Consider the following 15,041-nt stretch of genomic DNA (forward strand, 5'->3'; position numbering starts at 1 on the left):
CTTTGTCACGAAATTGTTTTTCTTAGCTGCCAAAAGGAGGTATGTACAAGGTGGTTTGTCCATCCCCACCCCATATGGTCCCCTCCCCAGCGTTCGGTAAATCTTAAAACAGACAGTTTGCCTGGTAACCAGCTCCAACAGAGCTGAACCTGTAGAAGGCAAGATTCAAATTGCAATCTTTTGTGTGAACAGAACTGAGGGACTGTGAATAATTGGCATTGTGAGATTTTATTGTGAAACTCAGTATGGTGGTAGTCCTTGCCTTTCGCTGGGGTGAGATCAGAATCCGAGGAGATTTGCATGCCTGTTGATGGTGTGGAGGAGAGAGTGAAAGAAAAGACCGGATCGTTATAGAAAGAGCCGTAGGAAGCACCCACAGGACAGACAAATGCAGAGGGCATGGTCGTTGCATTTGTGTAACTTGTGACTGTTTGTTCTAGTTTCCCGTTCCCATTAATAATTACCAGAGGCTGCATGTTGGGCTCCATCTGGGTGTGCTCCAGGTCTCCGCTCCGGGCAGGGTGAGCGCTAACTCCCGGTCAGCTAGCCAGCCGTAGGGAGTCATTTCCTCCTCAGAAGGAAAAGTAAAAGCTGTGCCTTTCCCTGTTCCTTTCTGCTGCGTTGTTTCTCCTCTGTCCAAATCTCATGGAAACCAACAGCTTGGTGTACTTTTTTTTGCAGCAGCAGATTTAACTGTGGTGTCATATGGCATATTAAATATAGAGAGGAATAGCAAGACATTTTTCTGAATGTTTCAAGTGTGTCTGGCTTGTTGACATTTGCTTTATTTCACTGGCAAGGAGCTCCTGTCTTCCGAACCCACTAACTGTCTGCCCAGAACGTTTACCTTATACATAACTGCACTTTCTCTGTAGCTGTAGGAGCTGTAGACCTGACAAGAACATTCTCTTTATCTGCAGGAAAAGCCACTCATTTTAGCATCTCTTTGAAAAAAATGCATGATTTTTTTTTCACCAGGGACTTAGCTTGCTCTTTGCTTTCTCCAGATAAATATTTTGGCCACTACACTTCCAATAAAGTTATTTCTCCTTTCCTGGTGTACTTTCTGATTGCTCCAAAACTTGGCAAATTAGGAATATGGTATACATCTTTTTCCAGGAACACATTTTTCAGTCATACTTCTTTTGTCCATAAATAGCTTTTCCATATTTTTCCATTTCCCTAAGTTAAGTTCTGCTTCAAGAGCAGAGGAATAATATATTGTGGTTGGCATTAGGGGTGTGTAACCTGAGACTTGGCTTCTATTCTACAGCCATTGCCCTACGAGGGGTCTATAAAATGTCTTTTTGTGTTATGTTCAGCTCAGAGCCTCTGGGTTGTAGCAATGATGATTGAGGTAGGAAATCAGCACAACATTGCAGGTATAAACATCTGTGTTTGATGCTCCTGCTAGCCCATGGGGCTTTGTAAAGCTCAGGACACACAGCTGAAGGTTCCTAAAAGTGTTAATGTATCTTAATGCCAAGAACAATAGAGTTGTAAAATCGCTTTGCGAAGTATTATACACTGGATTTTATTGTATCACATTTTTTAAAAAGATGCCAGAGCCTGTGGTTTATTTCACAGCAGTATCTGGTTTTTGAGCCAGAGTGGTTTTACAGAGAAATAAATCAATGTACCAATTCCAATAAACTGAGTTTCTTCTCATTTGGTGGTGGTTTTCCCATCTTCTCCACCCTCCAAAAATAATGCTATAGCAACAAAAGAAAAATTAGCATGAGTTATTCTCAATTAAATTTACAGCAAGACAAATAGGAACAGTGACAAGCGCCTTCGCAGACAGCACATACACGCATAAAAACATGCCTCTCAAAAAAGGACTAAAAGCCAAAGAAGCGTGAACACGTGGCCTCCTTGACACCTGTGATTTTCTTTGGCAGAGGTTGGGAGGTGGTCAGAGCCAGCACTGGGGGGCGGGGCGGGGAGGGCGTTGTTCAGAGACCTGGCTCAGTGGTGTTCAGTGGCAAAGGCAGGGGTTTCGTGTGCCCTGTGGTCTTATCTGTAAAACTGGGAGGGGGAAGGTAGGAAGCTTACACCAGATGCACGCCGTAGGTGTAGCAAATACTGCACTGTTTGGCACAAAAGAGAGCCAAGAAAAGGTAGTTATTATTGTTCTCAGTTGAATTTTGTAAAATGTATTAACTCATTCTGATGTTAGTTTTGGAAGAAATATGCAGAGTACATGAATAGGAAGATTATACAAATTTTCCTCGTTAGCAAGATATGCTTCCTACAGCTAGTTTTGTGTTTTATTTTGGAGACCTAGTAAATATATAATTATTACCTTTCAGTTCACTTCCAACTAATTCTTAGAATGGCATCCAGAGTCTTTACATTATTTTTCAAAGAATAAGCTGGATTTTGAATGGAGATCATGAAAATAAACTGATGCCAAATAATATATCATTGCCTTCTAAGTTGCTTGCTAAACAATGATTTGGCCATAACTCCAGCCCTGACATTGCATTAAAGTACCTGATTATATAGTAAATATCATTTATTACATTCTGGGCAATGCACTGAATGTGTTTACATGCATTTTCTCATTTAATGCTTATCACAGCCTATGAAATAGGTTCTGTTTTGCTTCCTATTATCAAATGAGAAAATGAGATCAGAGAATGTTTGTTTAAATACTGCTAATTTAAACTGGCATATGGCAGCTCTAGAATTTGAACACATACATGTCTGATTCCAGAATCTACAGTGTAATCATCATGGTGGAATTACCCAACAGGATTGCTTAGCTCTCCACAATACCTTTGGAGGTTCTTGGCCCTGTACCTACTTTGAGTCTTCTCCCCACATATTTAACCTCAATCAGTGTTTAGGGGGTAAAAAAAATATGAAGTTAGGGATTTCCTTTGCTCTCATTTTTGCTCTATGCCAACCAATATCACATTTTTATGAGCCATCTCTGTAATTTTCACCAAAGTATAATATCAAGTATGAAAAAAATTTTAAAGGTCATGAGTCTACCAAATCCAGGATAAAGTCCAAAAGTTACCTTGAGTCAGTGCTGCCCTTACACCTGGGCAACTTTCCTTGGCACCTCTGGCTCTGTGGGCTCGGTGGATGCACACATTTGGGTCTTGCTCTCTGGACCATATTTGAGGTAGGCAGCACCCCAGAGTTTCTTCCCCAAACAGTCCTGAGATTCTTTCCAGCAGCGGTATGGTGTGCCTACCCCTGCGTATGTAGGGGAAGCCAACAGGCTGCTATTTGCATGGGGTTTGATCACATGTTTGGACTAGTGAGTTGGGATGTCCACACAGCTGCATGAAAGACCTATTGTGGTGCAGGAAGGAACTATGGCAGAGAAGAAGGGCTGGCCCAGGTCTGGGGGCTCCACTTGTGTTTTGCCCTGAGCCAGCTCCCCAAAGTGTTTGAGACAGGCCTACCCTGCTTTGAAGAGTGTTTAATTGCATTTTAGAGTAGTGAAGCTAAAATTTCAGTGGGTTGGTTTTGTACAGTTTTGTTTGTTTTTGCTTTTGACTTTTCCGTAGTAAGCCAAAAGAAATTATTGGAACAAAAAATGATCAAAGTTACCAAGATCTCAGATTAAAAGCTCTTTAAATACCATTTTGGAATTGATAGCAGCCAGATTCATCAAGACTAGAATTGGCCTTTCTTCCAGTTCAGAGGCATAAACCGATGTTGGGGATCTTAAGGTCAACTGGATTAAAACTCTCTGCCTTTGTCCTGACCAGTGTGGCTCAGTGGTCTGGGCATCATCCCACAAACTGAAGGGTCAGTGGTTCGGTTCGCTGTCAGGGCACATGCCTGGGTCGCGGGCCAGGCCCTGATGCGGGAGGCAGCTGATCCATGTTTCTCTCCCTCCCTTCCCCTCTTTCTAAAAATAAATAAATAAAATCTTTAGAAAAAACTCTCTGCCACTTGCCTCTTATGCCATTAGAAAGTATATTTGCTCAGAGACACCACTGTTAATTTCAGGTGCCCTTTTATTATCTCTAGTTTTAAATTGCACTTGTAACCCTTAGTGCTGAAGACTAATGGAAGCCTGCCTGCAGGATCCCAGCGGAACTCTGCTTTACAGTCTGGTATGAAAAGCAGAGATGGCAATCAGTGGCTTTGTGTGGCCTTCTGTCATTATTACAGCCCCTCTGCTGTCTGGGGCCTCATTGTCCCAGTGCCTCCTTTTCTGTTGTATCAGAAACAAAGACCCACCTAAGGAGAACTAACAGCCAGAAGTTCCAGGCAACAATATCTCTATAATTATTAAGAATCTTGAGTTTGGGAGGAGTTTTTGGTTTATTTATTTACTTATATACTCATTTATTTATTTATTTTAAGTGCACTGAAAGATGTTATGCAATTAACAGAGTGGGTTTTTTTGGCTTATGCTTTCGTTTTTGTTATTCTTATCTTCATAAAGTAGTATTCTAGCCAAAAAAGCAGAATGCATTTTGAAAAGTATTCTCTACCACCAAATCTTACAACTGTGCTTTCTTTAGCTATAAAACTACTTTAGTAATTCCTGTCTCAGGGCTGCTGGGAAGATGTAAATGGGATAATATTTATTCCAGTAAATAGCTATTCCATCATCCTTGTGAAAGCATCTGGCACAGTAAATACTTTACGCGTAGTGTGTCTACGTTAAATGTTCACCCAGTCTGAAAACACAGCAGTTAAACTGATGACTCTGTGATGACTAAGACATGAGCTACATTGATTTTGCCCAGCAGAGGTGGTAGTGAGGATGGTACAGGAAGATTAAAAAAAAAAAAGAACAAAATAAAACTTATTATTGAACCTCTGCATTAAAAACTTACAATAGTATATGCCTTGGGTGGTGGTAATTGACTTTTTTTTTTACTTTGTTTTGTATGCTTTATGTATCTTTGGAACTTTTATAATGAGTATGTGTTATTTATGTAATTAAGAGGAAAAAGAAAAAACATTTTTAGGGACTTGAATTAGAATAGGAAATAGTTATGGGTACATTGTAGATATCCAACTCTGTAAGAAGAGTCAAGTCAAATAATACAATATTCAAAATACTTGGGAGAGATGTTTTTAGTCTGAATAATTCAGGTTAGTTTGTTTTATTTTATATTAGTTTGTTTATTTGTCTATATTAATCATTTATTAAGCATAGACTAGTGCCAGAAATTCTGTTAGGTGCTAAGGTTACAAGAATGAAAAATCCTAACCCTACAAATCAAGGTGTTGATAATCCAGGCAAAATGGATATGAGCCCACTGTTCTAACACTGCCCGGTTCCTGCTGTGCCAGAGCAGGGGCAGGTGAGGCTGCTTTCCACTGCAAGTGACAGAAAACATGCCTCAGCCCGACTTGCTCAGTAAAGGGAATGTATTGGTGGTTTTAACCTGAAAGTATAGCAGTGAAGCTGGTGATAAGAGGTCCGATCATGTAGTTCACAAGGTGGTCAAGAAATCTGGTGTTTTGTTTTGGTGGGGGTGGGAGTGGTTGTTGTTTACTCTGTTTTATTTTGTTTTATTTTTTTCACACTGCCTTCCTTGGTGTTAGCTGTATCCTAAGACTAACTGCCCTCGTGGTGCCCAGATGATTGCCAATGGCTGCTAGGCTACTTGTCTTCTTAGTCACGTCCAACTAGAAAGAGATCCTGAGAAAGGTCCCTAGAATGTACTTTGAATGGACTGGCTTACCCATGCTCATAAAACTGAATCACCAGCCACATTCTGAAGCTGGAACAGAGTGGAGACAGCACCCACCCCCCACCATGACCTTATGAGTTCCTAAACAAAATCTGGCAGCTGGCTGTTAGGAAGCGATGGTGATGGTGGTGGATGCTGGCACAGCATCCCACAGCCGGCTTCAGCTTGTGATAAGCACAGCACCTAATGTACAGAAATGTCCAGTGGAGTGGGTACGTGGCTTCATGGAGAAAAGGCCAAGCATATAATGGTACATGTTCTTAATTGACTTCCATGATGAGTAAGGGTTTGCCAAGACATAAGAGAGAGGGAAAGGCTTCAAGACAGAGAAGAAAGCTCTCTGTAGTCACAAAAAATAACCAGGTAATTGTTCAACTCTTTACCTTTACACTGGCACTATTACAAAAGTTACCAGCCTGACGCCAATTGCCCAGTGGTATAATTAACAAAAAACCTAACCTATCACTTTCACCAAACCTGCTGTTGAATGATGGCAGTTGGGTTTTAAGCTAAACCATGGTCAGCTGGTCTTATTTTGTATAATGTAGCACAGATTTGGAGTCAATTCAATAAAACCTTAAAGTTTTTGTACCCTGGTTCAAAATTTATAGTACCTTAGAGCTAAACCATACCATTGTCATCAATTTTTTTCTCCTTTTGTGCTTCTGATGAAACCTGCTCAAAAAGGTGAATGACTCACCAGTGCCTCAAATTTATTTGAATTTTGATGTCATGAAATTTATGATGCTAAAAAAATGGTATCAGACAAATTGGGGGTATTTTGAGTAGATGTGCTTGCCAACTGTGTGGTCCCCAACCTTTCTGGCATCAGGAACCAGTTTCATGGAAGACAGTTTTTCCACAGATGCAGGTGGGGGGGGGGGGGCGGGGGAATGGTGTCGGGGGTGATTCAACTGCATTACATTCAAGCTCACCTCCTGCCATGCAGCCCGGTTCCTAATGGGCCTGGACCAGAATAGGTCCACAGCCTGGATGTTGGGGACCCCTGGTGTATATATCATATGAAAATGAGATAGACTAGGATAAAATACTTTTAGCCAAATAGTAATGTTTCATAGAAATGTTAGACCTTGACTTTGGTGTCTGTGTGATTCACAGTTTATATAATTTATGTTCTTCCATTCTTTAGCCTTGAGCAATAATCATCTTTTCTTTCCGTTGAGAATGTAAAATACTTCCTGGATAAGATTTTCCTGGATGGGCTTGGTAACAGTTCCCGCTAAAATTCCTGACTCCAAATTTAATTAGCTGTGTTTTGGATTGTTTTTTCAGTTTTGCAGCATAGAAGAGGAAGTGACAAGACTATTATTTACTTTCTATAGGAAGTGTGTTTATACCGTTGGTGATTTTCTGACATTCACCTGCAATCATAAACATTCTCTTTTCTTACTCCTGAAGCTTGTCTCTTAGTGCTGTCAACCTGCCTACCTAATAACGAGCACACTTCTCATTATTAGGTTTCTCAGGCATACTCAGGTATCTAGCTTCTTTTCAAAAAGAACACTCAATAATGGCAATAACTGGAATCAAAATTTATTTCCTTTTGCCATTTGCTTCTGGTACAGCACATCTGTTCAGAAAACGTGCAGCCAGGCATGGCAAGGGTTCCCAGCCCAGCTGGGTCAGTGAGGAACCTCTCACTTACTCAGAAGACATGCTTGAGTTAGACAAGGCTGCAGCAACCTTGTAGGAAATGTTCCCTGGGGCACTGGTTCCTTCTTCTTCAAAATAGACAGCTCTTCAGTGCAGAGCAAGAAGCAACTAAATATAGTGGAAGGGTGATGGATAAGCACATATGTCATGAAACCATTAAAAGGTGTCATTATCCCAGGGTACATACTATGTTTTTTCCTATACATACATACACTTCGTGGCTTCTCTTTGACATATCTGAATTGCCAGCATCACTGTTCTTGCACTGGGGACCATTATTAAGTAAAATAAGGGCTGTATGAACACAAGCCCTGCATATCATAACAGGCCATCTGATGACTGAGACAGCCACTCAGGGGCTAACAGGCAAGCACCATCGCAGCATGGGTATGTTGGAGAAATGGATGATGCATGTCCTGGGTGAAACAGAGTGGAATGGACCAGGATAGCATGAGATTTCATCACACTACTCAGAATGACGTACCATTTACAACTTGTGAATTGTTTATTTCTGGAATTTTCCATTTAATAGTTTTAGACTGCAGTTGACTGCAGGTAATTAGACCACAGAAAGTAAAACTGCAAATTAGGAGGGGAGTACTGTACTTACATTCTTGTTGGTGAATCGCTCTTACCCTGAGCCCTCTGGGCTGATTTAGACCACCCGCAACTCCAGTTCACTTCTCAGGTCTTTTCCACAGCTTCAAGATTGAGCAACTAAAGAGTTAATCAATTACCTAAAGATGAAATAAAGAGTTAGTGCCTGGGACGGCTAGTTGTTAAATATTTTGACAGCACTTCTGTGTAAGACCTGTCTTATTTTTAAAAAACTTATGGCCACATTGAGGAAAATAACATTTAGATTCAGAAGCAATGCATAATTAAGTATTAAGTTGTTCAAGACAGCCCTGTATAATTTCTTAGAGTGATAAAGGAGATATTATTTGAAATTGTCTGGAAAGACTGAGCAGGGATTTGGATAGGACAGAGATAAAGGACAAGGGTAGAAGGTAAGATTTTTTTTATTCATTCAACACATAGTAAATAAATTTCCCATTTGTTTACTGTCACTGTGCAAAGCACTTTGTGCACAGTACCTCGTTTACCTCTCTTAGCAGCACTGAGGAGAGAGCAGAGAACAAGGCTCAACCACACAGCTAGGAAGAGGCACGACAGCCCACGGGTACCCACCCTTGCCTGCTGTGTGCAAGACTCTTGGTGCCGGCATGGTGAATATGAAGATGTATTTTTTTACTTGTCATGGCCAAAAGCGAATTCAAGGAAATATTGACGGTCCTTAAGTGAATGAAAGAGGGTTCTTGGGCCTTCCACAATTGCGAGCATCATTTTAAATTATGACTGGATGATACATGTTTATATTGCTCACTTCAGTTGCTTCAGTAGCAATATAAAATGTAGGCAAGCCACAGGGAACTATCTAAATCCATCATAATTTGATTACATGATCTTCCAACATTAGTCTTATAACCTTTGCATAACATAGGAACATTAGAAAAAACAATAAAGCACAGAGCCTGAGGTTTTAGCCTATCGGCAAAGTCTTGCTTTTCATCTTTAAATGGAAATTGAAAGAGTAAAATGATGCATTAATGATTTTACATCAGATCCAACTTTTTCTAACTCTGCTTTCCAATTTATGCCTTACACAACAATGAGCGTATACTTGCTATGAATAAACTATATGGGAAATTGTACATTTATGGGCCGGAGTATGGCATCACCACACTTCTTGCCAAAATACCTCACAATGAGTCTCTTCGGGGCAGAGATTTGATTTCATTTATCCTTGTGTACCCAGCATCTAGCATGGTTAATTGATAGACACCAGATTATATATCTTCCTAGAAGAATTCCTTTTTCCTCCTTCCCTACCAGTGGATTCGATCCCATCTCCTCCCTATATCCCAAATGGTCTGGGCATGTTTCAAATCTTCTGTTTGTGTGGGTCGCCATCGCCAGGGGAAGCTCATCAGTGAGTGCAGAGATTTTTCTTTGTCCTCCCAGTAGCTGACTCATAGGAGGAGCACAATTATGTTGGATAGAAAGATTCAAGAGAAAGATGAGGATGCAAACCTCCAAGTTCTACAGCATGGTGTGTTATTCAAGTGGTCAGCTCCCCATCATTTCTTTAACTTTCATCTACTTCTCAAGAAACAAATCTTAATTCATGTTCTATATACAAAACGTCGGCTCATCACTGAAAGCCAGGAAGGCAGGAGCCACATTGAAACTAGATAATTCACTCATTTGCATTTAATATTCATGGAATGCCAGGTTGTGAGGCCATATTCTTAATGAGTACAAGATAGCATTGTTCCCAACTATTTAGTTGTCATAGAGATAAGGAAAATACAAGGTAAAACATTTTTCTTGTAGTTAAAAAAATCTTTTAATTAAGTTATGGTATCTGAACCTAATTTTTCAATATAAATCTATGAAACATCTGAAGAGCCCTGTACCAACTGCCTTGTGAACACTAGTTTGGTCCTTCACAGGTGCTGATTTTGTACCAATGAAAATTACAGCCCCAGAGAGTAGGGAATGGGAAGACCAGGAGGGGCTTTGCCAGATGGTTTAATCTATGCTCTCACCTCTAATCCAAACTGTGCTGGAGCAGCCAAGACCTACAAACAATCTGATTTGTTTTTATTGCTTTAAGAAGATTTCCATCAAGTCACTCCTCAGTAGTATACTACTCTTAGAAATTTTCACTTACTTATATTGCCAAATTTTTTTCTCTAATAAATGTTTGGGTAGGTATGTGTTAACAGTAGAAGGGAATCCATCCATCTTTCAGAATTCTCAGGTAGTTTCTCACCCAGGAGCAACCCAAAGAGATGGGTTTGTTGAAACATGCATGATATCCCCTAGGGAAGCTGTGTCATAGATTAGATGGAATTTGCTGGGAGTTTCTAATGAAATTTTTTATCTATGTCAATACAAATTTAGAATTTTATAACTATGTGCATGTGAGAAGGCCCAAAAGGACTTATATTCTTCTGTGGTTATAAATATACTTTCCAATACTAAATTACAAATAAGGACTATGTGTAATACCGAGGCCTATTATTCTTCCCAATAGTAAATAGTGAGTATCCAGATACAGAGCTTTCAGTAGAGTGGTTTTGTTATTGTTGTTTTCCAGAAAGCTACCACGGGGCCTGAAAAGAGTAGGTGCTCAGTAAATGTTCATTGACCTTCTTCCTGCTTTCACCTTCTCCCATGGACATTATCACCCACCACCACCAAAAATCCACTTTATTTTTGAAGTGTAGGACTAGCCCAAGAATGGTAAAAAAGCACAGCAGCTAAAGAAGGTTCTACAGAGTCTGGTGAGACTGTTGGTAATGTGGAGGTTATTGGGCATCCACGTATCTCTCATCTTCATTGGGATTCACTGGGTGTTAACTGACTCCTGACTCCAGCAGCAGGATAAGCGACTTGGGTTAGGTAGGTAGGGGACTACATGCACCACGGTATACATCATTGCCCCCAGAGTTGAAAAGACCACAAAATGTAAAGCATAACTATGAGGTTTGACTTTTTTTGTGTTTTAGTTTTTATCATCTACGTAGAATTCTTTTTACCATTTGGATCAAGTCTTATTTTTGAACTGCTTTTTCCCTATTAAAGCCATTTTCCCTATCAAAACTCTTTCATTGGCTTGTCTTAACAAAGAATCCCATAATGGCAAATATCTGTTTTTTATTCAGTTACTCGTAAGATATTCATTTAGTGCTTACTTTGTTTAGCACTGTTCTGGGTGCTGAGAAATACATGATAGCTTTTTGAATTGATTTGGTATTAATTTTTGTTCCTTTATTTTCAAGATTGGAACAATTATCTGTCTCTCACAGTTTCAGGACACAAATATACCTGTGGGGCCTTCACAATAGAGTAAAGAGAAACAAAGAGCTAAGACTAAACTTGAAATCGTAAGCCATTATGTTAAAGTACAAACCATACTTTGTCTTTAATTAAGTTTGAGGGGACAAGGGATCATTCTATTTATAAATGGGTTGTATACCTCTGTGGGCCTTACTTGCATGTTCCATATGTATAATATATGCATATATTTGGCATAGAAATGTACATATGCAAAGACATACGTATACATATATTCACAAAGAAAAAGTACACTTTCCAAGGGGCACAGTAGCATAGATTGTTTCTTCATAGATCTATCAACTGAAGCATAAAACCAATTTGCTTTTATACATGGCCTTCTGAATTGAAAAGTTACTGCCAGAGGCAAGAATATTACTTTATAGTGAATTAACAGGAGTAAGTAATTTAGTGTTAACAAAATACAGAGGCAACCCAGGGAGAGGAATATTACCTCTGGTTAGAAGAACTAGAGAAAGCTTCTCTGAAAGGAATGTCTCCACAGTATTTTAGAGAACTAAAGAACCAAGAATATTCCAGGTAGAATGAGCAGTCTATACAAAGCCACAGAGAGATGAAATAGCAAGGTGTATTCTGGGACACTGTAGGTTTTTGTTTCTATCTTACAAGTGTTATTAGTTCTCAGATAAGTACCTGACACTAGAGAGGAAGAGTTAAAAATGGACTTTCTATTCCTACCTTTTTACAAGTTGACAATTGAATGTTTCTATGCATGAGTCAGAAGGCTCTCCACTATACCTTCTTCTATGAAAATCCTAGCCTGCTTCAATGCCCACCACACCTGTGATGCCAATATGACCAGTGCTACCATTTGAATTTCTCTCATGGACTCCAGCTTAAGCTTCATCACTCTGTCTTTGCACTGCATCTCCCCAGGAGATGGTAGAGTGAGTGGGAAGCAAGGGCTGGCTTCCCTTCTCACTCTGATTGCTGCACATGCCTCATGGTGAATCCCAAAGCAAAGAGAAGGAAGGTAGCCACACCTGGAGAAAGCATCACTAATTTCTCCAACATGGCTCCTAAACATTTTGGACAGGCTGGTTGTAATTTTGGACCCACTGCCATGCTGTCAACTCTTTATTCTGATAATAAGTGTTTGTGAAGACCAAAATGTCCCTTTTAATATATGTGCTGGGGACTAGGAAACTAATACCTAAACCTCAGGATCGACAGAAATGACAATAGAATTGTTTACAAATGAATTAGGGAATATATTAATGTCATACCAGCTCCATGTCCACTATTCTCCACCAATGCACATTTTTCTGAATGTCATATCCTTAGCTATAATAAGTGTAGGCAAACAGACTTTGAATATCACCTTTAAATGGCAATAATTCTATTTCAAAGAGCAAATGAAAGAAAAATGTACTTGAAAACTCATTGAATGCACTGAGAAAGGTTGTCTAGTCTTAAATGTAGACAAAAGACAAAAGCTTATTTTACAAAATTCTTTCTTGCAATAAATCTCCTTTATTATATTTTCCCTTTAGTTATGCTCATAAATACATGCAGCTGTAATTACCAAAAGGCAGGTGTGCATAAGGAAATGTACAAGGGTGCCTACACATTCCAGATAGCTCAGGCCAGTTCTGGTGTATGTCTGGATTTGGAAGAAGATCATTGGCCACAGACAAATGGGGCTGAAATGAGATTATTGTGTTGCTTAAAGATCTAGTTGGAGGGGGGATTCATTCTTTCTTTGTCTATATTCATAGGTTGGGTGGGACTGGCATAGGAGACTGAAGCCCTGGCTTTGCACTGTGTCCATTTCACCCACCAACAACGATCCTTTTGGAAGGTCATGATCTTCTCTTGGATAGTACCTTTTCTCAGGCTACAGTGGAGTCTTATGCTAGGACAGGGATCACCTTATTAAATATTTATAGTTTTTTCTAGAGATAACCACTTGGGGAACAGAATTCTAGAAACATTATCAGATAAAGATCAGTTACAGAAGCCATGGATACTTGAGTTCATGAATAACAACAATAAATACAATGATGTTATTCAAATAAAAGATAGCCTTATAAGGAGAAGAAAGGTTATAGGAGGGGGGGACCCAATAAAAACTGGAATTATCTTCTGGAGGGCAGGCCCCTTGTAGTACAGACCCTCCCCACTAGGTGAGTGTTCTAGGAGACCATCTGTATCAGTGTACCAGCTGGCATTGTTGTGAGAGGCTGTGTTCAGCTTCAGTGAATTTTTTTAAAGACTTTTTCAACACGTTTGCCCATTTCAAGATGGGTGATTTACAAGTGCACCTGCCCATGCTGTGCTGAGTATGCAGCAGTTTTTGACCAAAAACGACATGACCCCTATGTCCCACACCCCCCATTTACCTGATCTTGCCCCTGAGCGACTTTTTTTTTATTTCCCTGGATAAAAAAAGTCCTCAAAGGGAAATGTTTTGCTGATGTGGAAGAAATGAAACAAAAAAATGGCAAAAGCACTAAAAGGCATCAAAATAGACAAGTGCAAAAACTGTTTTGAGCGGTGGAAAAAATGTCTCAATAGATGTATTGCATCAAATGGAGAGTACTTTGGAGGTGACTGAAGTTTAAACAGGTAAGAATAAATGCACAATTTTTAATAAATAAATTCCAGTTTTGGGGGGTCCCGTCTCATATAACTACAGATGGCAGAAGAAGTCTTATGGAAAGAGAGAGAATTAAAAGAGAGATTTCAGTTGTCTATAAAATACTTTTTTATAATGACATCTGTCTAGCAACAGGATAGGCAGATCTAAAAAACAGTGCTGGTGAAAGCATGAAGCAGAGAATCTGATACAAATGTTTATAAAATCATGGGAGAAGTAGTGGGTCAAGTCAGGCCTGAGAAAAGCTTGGTGGCGTGTAATAGTGTTTGACTTGTCTGCCAACACCCACGCACCCCTGGCTATATCACGTCACTGTCCTTTTCACTCCTAAAACCTACAGAGCTGACAGAGAACCCCCATCCCATGTTCCCATTGTACACCTCATTCTAAAAATCGTTCAGAGAACCTCCAAAAGGGCAGTACAGGTTATCTATTTTCTTTTAGCCAAGTTGCCTAATGGCTGAACAAAGGCATGCCTGGTCTAACTTGCTTTTGTCTAGGACTTATGATGCTTTGAATATTTATCATTGTAGTTAAAACAACAGATGCATTTGAAAGGATTATTTTTTAATGGTAAGCTTTATCATCTTGAAATTCTGTCTCATCTCTTCCTTCAACTTTGTTTAGGCTGCAGTCACAATTACCTGTCATATTCCTCAGGTTATCCTTGGCAGAGACAGGGCACCCACAAGCTACCCTACCTGCCAAAGTATAGCCCCTGTTTATACTCTCCTTTGTTCTCAGCTGTGTGCTATGTTGTAACTACTCCTTGATTTACTCCTGCTGCTCAAATTCTTTGAGAGGAAATACTGTGCCTTATACTGCAAATATAATAGAAAATACTGCTTTGCCTAGCACAGCATTTAACATAAGAAGGAAACCCAACAATGGTTAAGGGCCAGCTCTTAACCATTGGAGAGCCAACTCTTCTCTGCTAGAACCAACTCTACCAGTCTCCTCCTCGCAAGAGTCTCCCTCACACCTGGCTCTGCTCTTACCAGTGGCTCAGTGCCTTCTTTCTTGTGGTGCCTTAAGTCTTCCCTTCTCCAAGCTGGGCACCAGTCACTTATGTACACACATTTTATTTTTCCACACTTCTGGAGCTTTAAAGCATTGTATATATTTCTTACTTCTCTGACAATATTTTAAAACTAGTTGAC

General features: G+C 39.8%; 1 protein-coding gene and 1 long non-coding RNA gene across 30 annotated transcripts in view; one reads left to right on the forward strand and one right to left on the reverse strand.

Moving 5' to 3' along the window:
• The window catches only part of DLG2 (discs large MAGUK scaffold protein 2), a 1,904,207-nt gene that overhangs the window by 1,702,284 nt on the left and 186,882 nt on the right, over positions 1 to 15,041 (forward strand). The gene's annotated exons all lie outside the window — the stretch shown is intronic.
• LOC118501489 lies at positions 213 to 3,854 on the reverse strand. The gene is made up of 2 exons (XR_004904114.1): positions 3,029 to 3,854; positions 213 to 914 (listed from the first exon to the last, which is right to left on the reverse strand). It is a non-coding gene; the product is annotated as an uncharacterized LOC118501489 (long non-coding RNA).

This window comes from Phyllostomus discolor, chromosome 6 (genome assembly GCF_004126475.2).
Source record: "Phyllostomus discolor isolate MPI-MPIP mPhyDis1 chromosome 6, mPhyDis1.pri.v3, whole genome shotgun sequence".
NCBI classification, from domain to species: domain Eukaryota; kingdom Metazoa; phylum Chordata; class Mammalia; order Chiroptera; family Phyllostomidae; genus Phyllostomus; species Phyllostomus discolor.